This window comes from Chiroxiphia lanceolata, chromosome 10, assembly GCF_009829145.1.
Source record: "Chiroxiphia lanceolata isolate bChiLan1 chromosome 10, bChiLan1.pri, whole genome shotgun sequence".
Taxonomy (NCBI): domain Eukaryota; kingdom Metazoa; phylum Chordata; class Aves; order Passeriformes; family Pipridae; genus Chiroxiphia; species Chiroxiphia lanceolata.
The window spans coordinates 727,887-745,488 of NC_045646.1; the positions used below are offsets into that span (position 1 = coordinate 727,887).

Below are 17,602 nucleotides of genomic sequence, written 5' to 3' on the forward strand. Positions count from 1 at the left end.
ACATGGTTATGGGAAGGGGTAAAGGAAACACAGACCTGAGAAAATGGTTTCTCTGACAGTCCCTGATACCTGAAACATTTGTTTTAGTATAATTAAGATAAGCTCGCAGCAATAAAATCAATGGTCCTGTGGTGAATTAATGAGGAAAAGTGTGAGAAGACCTGCTTAATAAAAAATGGAAATTACTTGTCGTGTGAAGAGCAGTACCACTTCCAGATTGTGCAGGCTCTACTTTTCTGTGCAGTCATTAGTAGAGTGCATTCATGCACCAGCACTGTTTATGCTGCAGTTTGTTCCTGTGTCACCTTTCCCTCTGTGGACGGAAGGCCGGGAGCGCCATCCTGGGCCTCGTCACTGCAGACAGGGCGACACCGAGCAGGTCCCGCACGGGGAGCTGAGGACATGGCCTCAAAAATCTGAGTCCCCTCACTGAACAACCAGATCTGTCTGAGGAACAGTTATCGCTAGATGTAATTAATGCAAGGTAGCTCCTTGGCAGTGCAAATTTATCAGAGTAGACAGATGTAAACGACACTGTTTGTCATTCACCAGTCTTGAGGAGGAAAGTTTTAACCGCCAAAGGTAAGTCCAAATAGATTTTTAGATGGCAATGTAATGAAACAATGATCTTGGTCTGTGAAATTTATTTTGCAGTATCTAGATGGCACCGGGAAGCTGAGGTGCATTAATGACCTTTATTCAGCTCGGTGTTGGTGACTTGTTGGATGCCAGCTGGGGCTGGCTGGCTCTGACAGGTACCACACAGTTTAGACACAGATAAACAGCAGGTCAGCCCTTTAGCAACACTTCATGCTCTGTGGTGACATTTTTAATGGTCAGAAAGAGCTCTGGGGTTCGCTATGGACCATGGGGAAGGTTGGGCACGGGGCGGGCACGCGGGCGCTGAGGGGAGCAAACATGGCGGCCGGGCCTGAGGGGAGCGACCGTGGCGGCCGAGCCTGAGGGGAGCGACCATGGCGGCCGGGCCTGAGGGGACACCACGGTGTAAATCACCCTCAGCTGCCGCAGCCAGACCTGCACCCACAGCCCATGGAGATCACCCCACATGAGCACAGCTGCCCACTCCTCTGCCCCTCTACAAGCACCCTGGGTTTCAGGCTGTGTGCTGCTACAGAGCAAAGCACGCCATCTCCCACAGCTGCCTCTGAACTGCCACAAAAAGCAGATGAGCTGTGAGGGACGACACTCCCCTTCAGGTAAATGAAAGTCCTGTGTGTCCCCTGCCTGGTTGTGAACACCTCTGTTGGATTCATCATATTGGGGGTTACCTGAAGTGCTGCTGCTGTTTGCTTGATGAAAAGCTTTTACCAGATGCTGGCCAACTCAAGAAAGTCTATTTATATGTTATTCAAAATAATCCTGTGACAAATGTAGTTTTAGCTGTGTTCCAATTAGAGAAAAAGCATTTAACTTGAACACATCAACAGCAGAATATAAAAGGATCGAGCCTTCCTGAAAGATCATGGTTTCTAATTATTTTAGAAAGAAGGTACTCTAGGAAATAGCTGACTCTTCCTAGTAATTGTGAGAAATTTGGGCTTTTTAGGGGCAGGTGCATATAGTCTATGATTCTACGAAATCTGCATGTCTCTACCAATTTTTTCCCAGTGTTCATGGCTGCAGGTAGTCAGGAAGGTGCACAGTCATATCATGCAATACTTCATAACTTCACGTTCTTTGCATTTTTTACATTAATCTTCTGAGTTATTCCACCAAGCAATATGTGAAACTAGGCAAAATGTAAAAACTGTGCTGGATCATGAGCTATTATATTTATATGATTCTATTTAATATCATTTAATTACTAGAAGTAAATTACCCCCCTCTCAAAACCCCACTGCTTAGAAAGAATACAATTACAGAATGTTTATGCAGGGGTTCTAAAGTGAATGGCAAAGACTTTATCCCTTAAGTATGAATGCCTGCATACAATCTGAATACTTCTCTGGGAAGGCTTTAACTGCACACTGATAACAGGGAGTCTTTGTGGAAACAATCATTCATTGGATCACGATCAAAAAGCAAAGGAATAGGATTATGGAGAGACCAACTTCCTCCTTGCTGTGTTCCCTCTGCTGCTTTTGGGGTAATTATGATGTGTTTCTGCATTCCAGAATTTAGGGAAAAGAAGATGGGGGAGGGAAGCAAAGCCCTTTGGTAGTTTTGACTCACAAGAAATGCATGTTTATTCACAGAGAGGTCTGTCCCTGTTACTATTCAGAACCCCAACAATACCGTGCTCAGCAGCTGGAGTGAAGCAGGGACTGCCCAGCAAATGCAGGGTGCAGAGGGACATTGGCTCATGTGTGTCTGAGCTGACCATGCTGATTATTATTTTCAGCTTCGTGACTGTGGTTGAGTAAGGAAATATGTGCTGAAGGAAAGGTGCTCATGGCTACCTAAAGACTTGCAAATCTCACTAGTAATCTGCTGAGCATTAGTGATCTTGGGGGAGTTAAATCGTCTCCTGTTGAGGCTATTACATCTTGAGGGAAAAGCTGATCTGTTATTCAGGTTTGGTGGTGAGGTACTAAAAAAGCCATTGTTTAGGCTGACAGCTCTATAAACGGTTGTGAGAATTGTTAACCTGATTCTTCTGGTCTGTGCTGGTAGAAATTAGTAGTTACTGAGTGCTATTGGGTGTCTTGTGGCCTTGGAAATGAAATTGTGGACAGTTTCTGAATGTAGCACATTTTCCATGTTCTTGTAGATACATTTTTTCCTAAGCTTAGTTTACTCTATTCTTCAGCCTGTTTCACCCATCCTTGATCTGATCTATTGTTGTCCAGATTCAGAATGTCTTTTCAGCAGCATTGCATACCCGAGCACAAGGCAGGAGGAATGGGCAGGAGACCTTTTCCTTAAAGCTGGAGATCCCTCCAGGAGGCACCAGCCCTCAGTGAGGAGTCCATGCTTTGTTCATTTGTGCCAGAGCCCTCGGGCTGTCAGACACTGAGCACCCTTTCATCCCTATGACTTCAAAGTGCTGCTCAGAACTGGGCAGAACAGGCTTTGAGTTAGATCTGTAATTGAAATGGATTTATTAGGCTGCTCTACCTCATCTTTTCAAAGCAGGTTGTGCATAACCTTACAGCAAATGGATGTGTGTTCTGGTAGAGCATGGTCTCCTGTGGAATTACTGCAGCTCTTTTTAGCTTTCCATAAATGCACCTTCCTGGAATCCCATTTGAGAGGTGAATGAAACACTTCCTTATCTCCCATTACATATAGTTCAAGAATATTCAAGGTTCTCAACGCATGGGAAGTGAATAGTTTCATTACAAAGTTGGCCATAGTGTTTTTGACATGGCCAGCAGATTTCATTGCCTTTATCCAGAGGAGCTGAGAAAATTGTGATCAAAAAGCCAAACCTGGAGTTGTATTCTGGCGGTGCAGCTGCCTCACTGACAAAGGATTTTCAAAGTTAAAAGCATGATTTGCTTAAGTCTGAGTTAAAACTCCTACCACAGAACTCTTGCTGTGATGGAGGGCAGCCCCTGCTGGGAGGTGAGATGTCGGGGCTTTGACCTGGTGCCGGGTCTGGCTGGGGTGGAGACCTGACCCAGCAGCCTGGTCGGTGCCCTGTTGGGATCTAAACCAGTGTCCCCTCACCAGGCAAGCAACACACACGTGAGGGCTAATCTTCAATCCCATGTTGCTAGGAGCAGCTGTCTGAGTACTCCAGGCTGGAATATTCTGGTGGAAATACAGTGTTTCTATGCAAGTTGTTAAAATGTAAGGCAGCCTGGTTGCCCGAGGTTGAGAGAGGTGTGTGAGGGTCTGGCTTCCATGCCCTGCACTGAGCAGCCCCTCTTGGGTTTCGCCTGTGAGATTCCTGGAGAATATGTAACAGAGGAAAATTGCAGTTAGAAACAGTCAGGGTTGATCAGGGAGTGGCCAGCAATGCCACAAGACTTGGGTTCTTTAAAAACCCTATGAAACAACTTCGACATTTTCAGAATTTCAGCTGCTTGATACAGATACCTGTTAACCCCAGCCAGGCACTGGCTGAAATTGATGGCTTTGGAATGGCAACAATCAGCTGCAGCCAGGGTTGAGCTCTGGCAAAATAGTCAAGAATTCCTCAAGCTGATAGTGAAGGAAAAAAAGGAGAAAAGAGAATCTGGGATCCATTACTTACAGGAAATTGGGAAAAGTATACATCTCACTGAGAAGCCAGGAAGCAAGTATGCACATGTATGTTCTTCCTGCTGAATATTCTTAACATTCCCAATCCATGAGAAGTTCTGAAAAATATTGATTTGATTGCAGTTCAGACTCAGTTTCTCTCAAGCAAAAAATGCTGCTCCTCTGCCAGATGTGTGAGCAGGGTCCCACCAGGAGCTAAGACAGGAATGTTCCTGCTGGTGATGTTTGGTCAGTGTTACCATCACTGACCTGGCTCAGTCTAAAGCCGTGTTGGGCAGGGCAGATGGCAGCACCGTGTCCTGGGCAGAGGGTTTTGCTTTGGAAGGGAATGTTTGCACCTTTAGATTGAACCAGTTGCTTCTCAAAACCTCAGTCTGTGGCTTGGAGGGGTTATAAGGTTCCAAGTTGCAAAAAGCGTCTGTTGTTGTTTTACCAAAGGTGGTGTTTTTCCTTTGGAGGCTTTGCAGGTCTCCATGAGATCCTGAGTTCCCTCGGAGCTGTTTTGCAGGGGTTGCTAAGGTGATTTGGTGGGAAGGAAATGCACTGGTAATTTGCTGTTAAGTTGTTTACAGGAGAATATGAATGAAATTTCACCGCCCCCAGCAAGGCAACCGTCCCTCTCTGAGATTATTCCAGAAGGTTTCAGTAGAGAAGAAAATGACTGTACAAATGCCCAATTGGCCCCCCAAGGATGATAAAATCCAATCTAGATGTCTGCAGGGTAGAGGCAGAAGCATTTTCATCTCATTTCACCTTTTCATCTTTTCAAACAGAATGTGAAACATTTTAATTTTTGCTATCTTTTCTTTGATTGTTTTTAACTGTATTTCTACATGTGAACGGTTTGGCAAGTGTTTACTGGGGTTTATTAGTGTTCCAAAGTAGATATTTGCACTGAGTCATCACAAATAGCTTCAAAGCTATGAACGAACCCTACTGCTCCCATGCAGCTTTCCTCCTGGAAAAACAAGAAAGCACAACCAGTCTTTGGAGGGGGGGGAGAAATTCCTTCTTGACTCCAAATATCCGGGCTGCCTTATCTGGGGTACCAGCACGTGCTCAACATCCTGCCTTTTCCACTGACCAGTCTGTCATATTTTAGAAGGAAACAGAATTATGCCTCATGGGGAGAAGGTTTGAAGAATGAATATTCTTAAAGCCTAGAGCCAATATAACGTAGATCTCAGGTCTGTAAATTCCAGAGGGGAGCTGCAGCAGGGACGGGCTGTTTGCCACTGTGCCATCAAGCTTCTACCTGGATTCTTCATTTCCTTCTGTAAAATTGTTGTTTCAGGATGAACTGACAGCAGATGATTAGGTGTGGATCTTCAGTTTGGGCTCCTGACCTGGCAGAAGGATACAGTTGATTTCCTGGCTGTTGACTTAACCTGTAAACAAACTGCTGGGGAATTGTGGATGAATGTTTGCCCTCATGTGAGGACAAGCTCGGGGGTGTGGAGGTCACAGCCCTGCGCTCTGACTGGCGCTTGATAAAGCCCGTGGGACGGGTCATGTGAATGGACTTTGTCTGGCTTCTCCTCAGGCTGGGTGAACTCAGTGGTGGGATTTACTAACCCAAAAGGCCTGACTCCAAGTAAAATCACCATGAGATATTTACTGCCTTCTGCACAGCGAGCCTGAGCAACCTGAAAACCTGTCAGATTTTCACTGAAATCTCTCAAGTCTGCCCTGCATGTACCTTATCTGCAATCTCTGTACTTAAAATACATTTCCAAAACTTCCGAATTCTTCTATTCTGTTTTCTTTCATATTCTCTTAGTTTGCCTTTCTCTGTTAGTCTTACTTTTAATGTAACTTTGAAAGACAAAAGCATTCTCATGTCTAAGCCTTGACTTCCCAGATATCAGATGGATTTCCCCCAGTGTTCTGGGCACGATGGTGATATTTAGAGTTTTAATGAAGAGGTGAAGAAAGGCAAAACTAACTCAGCACTTTTCTGAACAGAAACACAGATGCTGTGACTTTGCAGGTGAGATATTAAATAAGCCCTTTACTGAATCAGTAATATTCACATGTTCTTATCTTTTTGTGCAAGTCCTTAGCAAGGGGACAGACAAGGAGGTCAATGGAGAATTTTACAGCTTCTCTAGTTTCTTTAAGATTACTAAGATTTCTTTTTTGTTCTTCCAAGCAGAAGAAGCTTTTGTCTATTTTTTTTCTTTTGCAAATGTAAATAGAAAAAGCTTCCCATCTTGCATTCTGTGAGTGTCTGTATATGTTGTAGGAGCATGTCAGGTGAAAAGAAAGCTGCTTTAGATGTAACTGCTGTGGCAGTCAGGCTCTAGAGCTGAGAGGGACGGCTTTGGAAAATGACTGGCATTTGTGTAAATAGCAAAACTCTGATTTCTTCACTGAACAAAAGTCCTCCCGAGAAAAGCTTCTTCCAAATTTTAGGCATTTGAATTAAATACAATATAAAAATTCAAATGTTGCTCGGCAAGTTCCATTTGTATTCTGCAGAGAGCTCGTGCTAGCTCTCTGCATACATGCAGGACTCCTTCTGAAGGTAATTTAGCTTTTTTTGCTCATATGGTAACTAAAAAGCAGCAATTAACTCCATCTGTTTTCACCAGAAAAGGCAACATAAATGAGATTTCAAAGGTGCCAAAATGAGACTGAGGGGAGGTTTCCCTCGTTTTTACCTGGTTCCAGGAGGCTGCTGCCCCAGTGCTGCCAAAGATATCACTGGAAATGTTTTATTGATAAAAATAGCCCCATCTTGCACGTGTTGTTCCAAGGATGTGCCTGCCATTTTCTGGCACCACACTGAATTTGAATTATAAAGAGCAGCACAAAAACAAAGCTGAGAGAAAATGAGTTCCTCAAAGAACAACAACTCCTTATCCACCGTGGATTGATTTTTGGGGTTGGCTTTAACCCTGAATTCATCCGCTTTGCTGTTTGCAGTGAGCAGAGCTGTGCCAGGGTGAGGCACAGTGGGTGTGAGCGGGCGTTGGGCAGTGCTGCTGCACAGGCAGCCCCATCCCTGGGCACAGCAGGGCTGCAGCACTGCCCTGGGCACGATGGCCAGGCTGTGTCAGGGGACAAGGGGCAGCACAGGGGTCGGGTCCTTCAGAGCCAGGAATCCTTCCTTTGCTCCCTCCACCATTACTGACAGTTGGAATGACACTGCTGGAATCCTGCTGTGGAACACTGCCCCAGCCCTGCTCACTGAGGAACTGAAGCAGCGTCATTTTCACAGGCAATTGTTTCAGATATTGGGTTTCACTCTGAGTTTTGTGTGCTGATATGCTGCTGAAAGCAATCATGGAAATTATCGAAGAATCACAAGCCAAGTTAGCAGGAACCTTCAGTTTGTTATAGAGAAATCAAAATGCCAATGTGATTTTCTTTTTCAGGTCTGCATTAAAAATCTTTCTTTAGGAAACCTTTGATTAAATCAGGGTTACAAAAGTTATTAAATCTGTCAAATTTCCAGAGAAAACGCTCTATACCGTATTCTTGCTAAGAATTTTAAAAAATGGTATTGATACAATAAAATCATTTTCATCCTTTTTGATATAGTCAAAAGTTTATGTATCAGTCAGACGTTAATAAATGGTGCTCAAGAATGCATTCAAACTGTTCAGAATCCTGCAGGGCTCATCCTTCTGGTGCAGGACAATAAATACTGTTGTCAAAGACCAGAGTAATCCAGAAATTCCAGCTGCATGTTGGAGAATTTGGGTTAAAGGGTGGATGTGAGGGAGCTTTTCTGCTTCCTAATGCACTTGTGGAGCTGAAGTAGAAGCAGATTAATGGAGCTGACACTCCAGTGCTCTCAGTTCTGCTCGTGTGGCAGTGGAACGTAGAAGCAGAATCAGCCTGTAGATGCACACTGGAATTTCTGAAGGATGGGGGTTACCATGGATACACTCAAGCCACCAAAGACTGGTGTGAATGCAAAGCTCTGATTTTTCTCTCATTGCGGGAGGATTTGTTCTGATAAGAAACTTGTGCTGCCGCTGTTTCTCCTCCCCCTCCCACTTGTTACTGAAGCAGTACAACTCCGGGGTGTTGTGTGTGTGCTGAGGGATGATTCTGAGCACGTTGCTCTCTCTGCTGCCCAGGGTTGGCATTTTTACACGCCAGGGAAAGTTCACCTGAGTGTTAGTTTGAATGAACAATGGAACTGATCCATTTTGGGTGCTGGGAATTCTTACGCTGTGACAAACCCTCCATTTTCAGACTGCAAGTAAACATGAGTGTCCCTGTCCTTCCTTCCACTGCGGGGGGAGAGGTGTTTGTGGTGGGAAAAAGCTCTGTAGAGCAGATAATGGGATAGAAATAAGTTAGAGGGGGAAATACCAGGAAATTTGTTGAGTTTGGGGCTAGTGTGCTTTTCCTACAAGTAGGAGTCCCAAGGGGGCTTGATAGGAGGAAATACTTCTTTCGAATGTGCAGAGAACTGGTATTGGGAGCAAAAGGGCTCCTGAAGATGTGTGGGAAGAGAATTTAGTCTCTGAACTCCTGCTGTAATTCTGAAAACTTGCCCTTTCCTCACTGCCTGCCTTGCTCTTGTGTAAGCTGCAGCACCAAGGGAGGGTGAGAAGGGCTCTTACCAGTTCCATGTCCCTCTGTTCTCTGTTCAGCTGTTGGATTCCTTACAGCACAGTCTGTAGTTACAGCTGAATGAAGATGGATCCAAGCACAGGTATCCCAGGAGAAGCCCCAGCTCTGCACCAGCCAGTTCCCAGCATGGGTGGGTCTGGCCCCTGTGGGATCCCGTGGCTGTGACCCAGCTGTCCTGTGGGGGAGCAGCCACAGCCCCAAGTGTTGGAGTGCCCTGGTGGCCCAGCACCAGGAGTGTCTGTGCCAGCCTGAAACACAGCCAGGGGTTTATGTTTCATGGGGCAACTCTCTCGCAATTTCAATGTTTCACTGATAGAAACAATGTCTGAATCGAGGAATTGAATTCAAACAGTGAAGCACATGGAAGAGTGTTACTAAAATACACTGGCTGATGTTGATAGTGTTGCTACTTCTGGAAATATTTCTTCTTGACCCAGTAAAAAGTTGCTGGAGTCCTGCTGTTCCTCACTGTATTTGTGGTTTTCTCTTAGTTCAGTTGATGCTAACTTGGCTGGTGTACACTAAATAGCCAGATCCTCATGCTTTCCATTCCTGCTGTTGGCCTGTGAGGCTGTACTCATTAAAACATAAATAATATAACAGCAGTAGTTCAGGTGGTGGAAGACCTACGTTTGTGTCAGCTCCAGTGGAAGAAATGGAGGGAACACAGGAAAAACCCCATGTCCATTTGTATCCCTGCCAAGGAGACGGTATTATCATTATTTCAAATGTAATACAGACAGTTGGAATGTTTCCCCTGGCAAATGCCTTTGGGAGGATGCTGCTGTAAAATATATTCTAGACCAGCTGATTGGTTATTACGGAAAATACTATTCCATAAGGACCCATAATTTTAGAAAGTGCTATCCCTGAGAATAATAGAGTGCCGTGCTTAGTAAATGATTTCCCATTAACCCTCAGTATTCAGCTCTTATTTGGTGAAATTACTAAAACTTTGCAGTTATTTTTTCCCTTTCAGACCCTAACTAGTCCTGAGGGGATAGCTTGATTAATATGCTGATAACACCATTAACGGGCACTTATAGGATCTGTGCTTTTTGTAAGCTGTGAGTGAAAATAGATGACTGTTGCTGTTTTCTCCTTTTATTAGTGAGCTGTTTTTCTCAATCTGCATGCTGCAGGACTCAGGTGGAGCTGATCATTTCTGTCTGCTCATCAGAACTGCTGCTCCCCAGAACTTTTTATTTCTTTATTTGGAAACGTGTGATTAAGGTCAGGCTACATCCCCCAATAGGAGTGATGAGAGCATACCTAACCTGGCTTGTGGCAGCCTGTGGTTGCAAGGTTGCTGTCAGGATTTACAAGTTTTAGGGATACTCGACTCCCTAGAAGTCAAGTATTTGCCATAAATGAGCTATTAGTGGTGTGCTACAGCTCTAAACCCCAAAGATTTTATCCACTTTGTAATATTTTGTATTGCCTCGCTCCCACAAGATTTCCTTCTTGGAATTCCACTGAGTTTGTAACCTCAATAGTAATTGACAGCAACTTGTTCCACAGATAACTCATGGCCTTCTTCAAAGTATTTTCTACCGCCAGTTTCTCTTGAAAATCTGCTAATTTTATTGTGGTCTTGTGGAGTTTGTGACCTGCATTTGTTACATTTTTGCTGGTTTTGCAAAAAATGTGTTTGCAGTGGAATTGAGGACAGGAATTTGAATTGCTTTAAATTGATTGCAAAATTCAAGTTTCCAGAGAGCAAAAAAAGTGAATCAGTCTTTCAGTTCTCTCCTTAAGTGACGATGAGTTTCTAGATTGAGCTTATGGAGAAAAAAAAAAGGAAAATTAGAGATTTGCAAGTCCAAACTCTTACTGAATCCCTGGTGAGAACAGATAGTGTTTGCTGTTTGCATGTATCCTTCCACCTGAGCAGAGCACTGCACAAGTATTTTGCAGGGGAGAGCTGAGCTGTGAGTGTCTGAACTGTGAATGCACAAGCAAACAAGCAGTGTTGGTCCATCCAGGTGCTGCGGACAGCCTGGCAGTGGCATGTGCTGGAAAGATCCTGGGTTAAAAAAAGACATGTCCATAGTTTTTGCCATGTTTTCATATGATGTTTGTGTCTATTTAGCTTAGGATAGATACTGAGAATCAAAGTCTTCCCATTCCAAGGACCTGTGGCCAAAGCAGCCCAGAGGTCCTGAATCCCTTCATTTGATTGATTTCTGTCTCTCTGCAGAATCCTGTGGCTCACTCAGCTCCGGGCTGTGCCGTGTGGTTGTTGTTATGACAACTGTGCAGTTTGGTACCAGCATTGCTTTGCTGCTCGGTGTTAATGTCTGGGATGCCTTGGCAAAAGGTGGCAATCCTTATTTATTAATTTATCCCAAACTGTGCTAGCCCTCACACAGACACACTGCCTCCAAACTGAGGGAACTCTCTTGTGCTTTAAACAAGTCCTCTTAACGTGTGGTATGCATATCTGAAAGGTACATTAAGGCATATTGAAAAAGCTATTTAGTAGCAACTACGGCTTTCTGTGTGCTTTTATGAATCAGAGATGAGACCAGAATAGATACTAGTGCTGCAGTCTATGCCCTAGCTTATTCTGCAGTTGTTTCCCTGTGTAGACAAGCCCTCCATACTGAAGAAAGTTCAGGATTGGCAGTTTTCATGGGCATGAGAGGCACTAAGGCACTAAGATGTGTTAACCTGTTGCAGAAAGCTGTAGAGAAGCTCAGCCTTCACCTCCCTTGTGTCCTCTCCTGTCTCCTGGGATTTACTGATGGTACAGACCGAGTGTCACAGTGCTGTAGAGCTTTCAGGCATGCTACCAGAGGGAACAGAGCCTCGTATCCAGCGGGATTCTACCCTGAGCCTTGTCCTCGTCTGCAGCCCTGGCTTGGAGAACACGAGGCAAAGGAGAACTCGTGAACCTGTGGAAGTTGGCCTGTCCCACACAATGAAATTAGCCATCAGACCTGATTTAAATATTTTGGCATATGCTGAGAGAAGCGATAGCGACAACTTCCGAAGTCCATACTCCTTGTTTTCAGTGTGGCTGCTGTGGAGCTGCTGTCCCTGTGCCCCGTGCCCAGCAGGCAGGTGAGAGCTGCTCTCTGTGACACTGCCGAGAGAGGACGGGAGGGAGGTGAAGGCTGAGCCACGCTGGGAGTGGGGGTGCCAGGAGCCTTGGAGAATTCTTTCCTAGGAAGGGGTTGTTATTAGATTTCAAGGCTGAATTTGAAAGAAAACCGATGCCATGTTCTTGTGTGAGAGGCTGAGGCCCCCGCGGTGTGATCCTCCCGCGGTCTCCAGGTCCCAGCACAGTCGGCAGCTGCTGGTTGGAGCTGCTCTCTGCTCACACCCGGTGCTCTCACAGCCAGGAGCTGCACCCCAGCAGGGCACTTACACAGCGCTGCGCTTCCCGGCAGGGGGTTTGATCTCAGCGGGTTACAAATGCATTAGAGCTCTGAATACCTTTCTGAAAAGAAGTGAAATGAGCAATTGTTGTTGTTTAACAGAGCAAAAAGGAAACAGGTTGTTAAATATTTGCATTAGGTGCAAACCTGCTGCTACTGGAAAACAGCTCTTACTCTCTCACTCACTCTGTAGGCCAGACCATGTGTCTGGGTAGCAACTGTGAGGTTTGATGAATCACCGTCCAAAGAATTAGAAGGTGTCATGATCTAATCATGTTCTTAACAAGCCACTGAATATCTGCAAACAAAAGAAGAAACCACAGAAGTATTAGCCTGGAATGTTTTCCAGATGAAAGATATTACTGTTTGCTTGAGTGCAAATTATTACAGATTCTGAAGCAATAAAGAAGAAATTAATTGGTTTTTTTAATCTTTTTTGTTTTCCTCTGTCAATTAAAATTTGTTCCATCGTATGGCTCAGTGTCTAATTAATTGTACTACTTCTTAGGATAAGAAAATAATCAGTAAAGAGAATATGTAGAGAAGCATAATGCAGTTTCATCTGTTCCAGATCCAAGATTCTTTCCTGAAGTCCAGGGGAAAGGTAGAGATCCTTTTTCCACCTTTGTGCTTTTTTTAAGGACTTGAGTCATATCTACAAAATTAAAATAGACAATTTTTCATAGCTTTAGTGGGCTCAGAGCCATGTTCTTTTCAAAACCTTTTTCAAACTCTCCTTAAAACTTCTAAAAAATGCCCCAATAGCGAAGGGAATAAGCTTGGAGCTGAGTCTTCTAAAACTGATCTGGTTAACAAGAACAAAACCATCAGTGTCATCCTGAGTTTTGCTAATATTTTGCCTATTTCCTGCCCTTTCCTCATGAATGTGTAAAGTCATACACGATTTTGGGACATGGAAAGCTGAAAATTCATGTGAACTTACAATTAGCACAGTTGTAGATGAGATTAAAATTTAACAGGAGATGAAGTAATTTGTGTTCCTGTGAGTACACGCGGCTTGTTTGTCACTCCTCAGCCACTGTAAACTCTTTAGGGGGGTATTTTCCACTCCTCTATTTTGAATTGGAGTAAAGTGGAAAATATTTGAAATACTTCCTAAATTTTCAGTGGCTCCTACTGTAAGCAGAAAAAAAGGGGAAATACAACTTCTTGAGCAAGAAAGATTTTGAACAGACCAGGCCTGCCACTGATTATCTTTCTTTCTGAGAACGGGACTAACTTCTTATTCCCTAGAAGACTTAAAACCTTTTCCACGACCTTTATTTTGTCTTTTATGAAAGTCAGTGGATTTTATTTTTATTGAAGTCCTATTTTTTTACCTCTTTAGAAAAAAAACCCAAACAAACCACCACTGTCTCTCCTTCTGCCACAGAGGTGTCTAACTGTGACAATTCAGTTTATAAATGTGCTTAAATGTGTACAGCAAATTAATAATTTCACTTGTGTTTCTGTGGACAAGCTCTTTCATCTTACACATGAAACCGAGGTGACTTTGAGGTGACTTTTTTGATGCACCCTAAACCTCCACAAAAATAGCTGTTTCACCAGCCTGTTCCTGTTCCTTGGTCAAAGCAAGAGCGCCATCAGGGAACTCTTTCCTACTCAATCCATGTGCTCCTGGTGGATTCACTGCTTCCCTGCCCACCTGAGCTGCCCCCCAGGCTCCCTCTGTGCTGCACTGCAGCTGAGCTGGGGCTGTCCCTGCATCCCAGAGCCTCAGGCTGGCCCTGCATCCCAGAACTGTCCCTGCATCCCAGAACTGTCCCTGCATCCCAGAACTGTCCCTTCATCCCAGAACTGTCCCTGCATCCCAGAACTGTCCCTGCATCCCAGAGCCTCAGGCTGGCCCTGCATCCCAGAACTGTCCCTGCATCCCAGAACTGTCCCTTCATCCCAGAACTGTCCCTGCATCCCAGAACTGTCCCTGCATCCCAGAACTGTCCCTGCATCCCAGAGCCTCAGGCTGGCCCTGCATCCCAGAACTGTCCCTTCATCCCAGAACTGTCCCTGCATCCCAGAACTGTCCCTTCATCCCAGAACTGTCCCTGCAACCCAGAGCTGTCCCTGCATCCCAGAGCTGTCCCTGCATCCCAGAGCCTCAGGCTGGCCCTGCATCCCAGAACTGTCCCTGCATCCCAGAACTGTCCCTTCATCCCAGAACTGTCCCTGCATCCCAGAACTGTCCCTGCATCCCAGAACTGTCCCTGCATCCCAGAGCCTCAGGCTGGCCCTGCATCCCAGAACTGTCCCTTCATCCCAGAACTGTCCCTGCATCCCAGAACTGTCCCTTCATCCCAGAACTGTCCCTGCAACCCAGAGCTGTCCCTGCATCCCAGAGCTGTCCCTGCATCCCAGAGCTTCAGGCTGGCCCTGCAGCACAGCCAGTGACACCGAGGTGCAGCCAAGGGTCCCGCTGGCTCCTGCAGGTGCCTGTGCTGTGCAATTCCCTGGGGGATGTTGTCTCTGGGCACATCCCAAACAGCTGCTCCACCTCCTCACTCAGCCGTGGGCAGGTGACTGTTCCTTGCTTTGGCCAGCTTCGGCTTGGCTGGTGATGGAAGTCCAGGGAATCTCTGCTTTCGCTGCCCTTGAACAAACCTGTTGCAGTCCCTGGCAGCACCCCAGCCATGCTGGGAGGTGTTCTGAGGGACAGTTGGCATCGGTGCCACCCCAGAGACCTTTTCCCAGGCCCCACGCTGAGCCTGGCAGGTGTCCCTGGTACAGGTGGTGTCACCAGCCCAGCCAGGAGGGTTTTTCCCAGCGGGCACAGCCATGGGGAATGTCTGTGGGCTGCTGGACAATAGCACAGGTTTGCATTAAACCACTGCTCTGCAAATGCGAGAGAACAGTGGGTACTGCAGGAGACATCGGTACCTTGGGTACACTGGGGCTTGCAATCAAACATTGAATCAAAAAAGGGATTTGATAGAAAAAGAAATGACACAAATGTCACTGTACGAGGCAGAAATCTGAATGTAATCACAGCTGATTGTGGATGTGCTGTTCCTGACTGCTCAGAACCAGGGAAATGTGCATTTGAAAGCCGTGCTTGGATTTGGTATAAATTGTTTATGAACTGCTCTACTTGTTCAACAGCAAAATCAATTTAACCTCATAATGTACAATGTTAAGATATTCATTGTCAAAGAGAAAAAGCTGCTCGTCTTTCCCATTGCATTTTCTCAGACCTTTTGAGGAACTGTGGCTCTGGTTCCGTGTACCCTTCTCTGTAGTCTGTCTATCTAAATTGATTTCCCAATTTCCCCAGCATTTCTTTGAGGAAAAAGCAATGGTTTCTTACCTCAGCATAGTGTGATTATCCACTGCTGCCTAATTCAAAATCAAAATCAAAATCAAAACTCTCATCTAGAAAAATAAGAATAATGGTGGGATGTAAGCTAAAGTTAATAGAGTTGTTCTAGCTTAGGCACTGTAGTTCAGGTCTTTAAATCTAAATTTTTAGAACATAAAGGAAATATTTTTAAAGTTGTGAAGCAATGTGGTTTGAAGATTAATTAGAAAGATCTCAGAGATCTGCATTTAAGACTGTGGTGGTGAATGACTTGTGAGCAGCCGAGCTGCTGCTCTGCACATCTGCAGGAGGAGGAGGCTCTGTCAGACACTCCCAGGCCATTCCTGCCCTTGGCTGCTCAGCACAGGAGTGAGATCCCAGTCAGACTGCAGGCTAATGGGGGAGCATCTAACAAGGTACTCAAGAGATTTGTTCAGGCTGATCAGCAAAAGTTGATAGGAAATTATTCACATTTAAATTAATATATAAGAAAAGAAAAAAAAAGGCTTAGGTGATTTTGTAGGGGAAAAAGAAGTAAAAAGGAAAAATTGATTATTTTTGACTTGCTGTACAGCCTAAATGATTCTTCAGAGATGCCATTGCACAATCAAGGTATTTTATTAATCCACACTCTGCCTTTCTGGAGGATGTACAAATATGAAGGGAAAAAATAAACTAGGAGACACTGAGCAGAAAACACATGTTGAGATCTCAGCCTGTATTTTACCACCTTTGCAGAACAGCTTTTCTGCTTCCAATGCCTTTGGGTGCTCCAAATGGTATGTGGATTGGTTGAAAACAAAACTTTTGGAGGCTAAAACAAGGAGGAACTGAAATCACTGTGAGGCAGGAAAAGCAGAAAGGTTGTGGGCCAGGTTGCCTTCCTAGTTGTGAGGAATTCCAGGCACGTCATCCTGGCAGGTTTCCTGAAGGCCACCCAGCCCCAAAGCTCCCTGGCACTGGGCAGGAACAGCAAATAACACCAATGGGTCAGCATGACCCCTGTGAGTGCAGTGCCCACCTCTGCCATGGCCCTCCTGCATTCTCAGTGTGCTCAGCCTGGCCTTGAGGAGCCTTATTTCCCTGCCCACAGCTGCTCTGCTGTGTTTTGCAGACCCACCTGCTGCTCAGGAGGCCCGCTGTGTGCAGCTCCCCGCTGGGTTTGGAGGTAAGAGTGCGATGTCTGACCTTGTGGGGGACAAATCCAACTTACGGGGACCTTCACTGAATGAACACAGGAGAATTTTCTGGTTGGGTAACTCTGTGTTAACAGACAGTGGATTAAGCTCTTTTCTGAGCACTGTATTCCAAACACTCTGTGATTCAGCTGAGAAAGACTTTGTTGCATCTTCTTTGTTCATTGAATTTCTGGACTTCACATACTTAATATCCAACCCACCTTCCAATATTGACTGTGTACTGCATTAAAATTAGAGAGGCTAGAGGAATATGATAGACATATAGTAGAAAAAGATTAAAGATTATGCAGGAGCCTTGGAAAGATGAAGAGATATTATTTTTAGCAGCATATGGATGACCAGCAAGACAAAACATGGGACATTTCCTTTGCTAACATAATGTTTTTGAAAGGCCCAAGCGTCCTGCGGAAATGAAGAGGAAATCCTTAAATCTGGGGTGGATTTGGCTGGTGGAAGGGTCAACTGTAATTTAGTTTGGGCTCTAAGAAAGTAATAGATGAGATTAGAAAGTTTTCTAATGCATTTATGAATGAGAAGTTAAAATGTGAATGAGGGGCACACAAATGTGTGCTGGATGTGCGAGGGGAGGGTTTAGGACCCCGTCAGCAGGTGTCCTGACCAGCTAAAATGAACCTGTCTCCTCTGTGCCTGGGATTTCCAACACATCCAGCACTCAGGGAAGTTGAACAGACTCATACCAGCTTCGAGGAAGCAAATTTAAACCCACAGTTTTGTATCTCACTAAAGACAAATGCAAATGCTTCCCTCCTCAGGAACAACAGCGTGACCATACAGGTGATTGCAGCCACTGTCAACCTCTCATCAATGAGCTCTAGAGGGTTCACTTCCAGACCTTGTTTCAGTTTTAATTTGACTCTGCTGAAAATGTCTGGGTTCAGGGCCCAGCCCGGAGGGGTGGGGGTTCTGTTACTCTGGCTGGCAAT

At 45.1% G+C, this 17,602-nt stretch overlaps 1 long non-coding RNA gene across 3 annotated transcripts in view; it reads left to right on the plus strand.

Moving 5' to 3' along the window:
* The first annotated feature begins 355 nt into the window (after positions 1-355).
* LOC116791956 overlaps positions 356-17,602 on the plus strand; it is an 81,975-nt gene continuing 64,728 nt past the window's right edge. The window contains exons 1-2 of one of the 3 annotated variants that reach the window (XR_004358909.1): positions 356-582; positions 12,655-12,750. This is a non-coding gene — a long non-coding RNA (uncharacterized LOC116791956). Of the gene's footprint in view, positions 583-934; positions 1,218-11,738; positions 11,830-12,654; positions 12,751-17,602 lie in introns of those variants that run through there. The other 2 variants (XR_004358911.1, XR_004358910.1) reach the window with 2 other exon arrangements.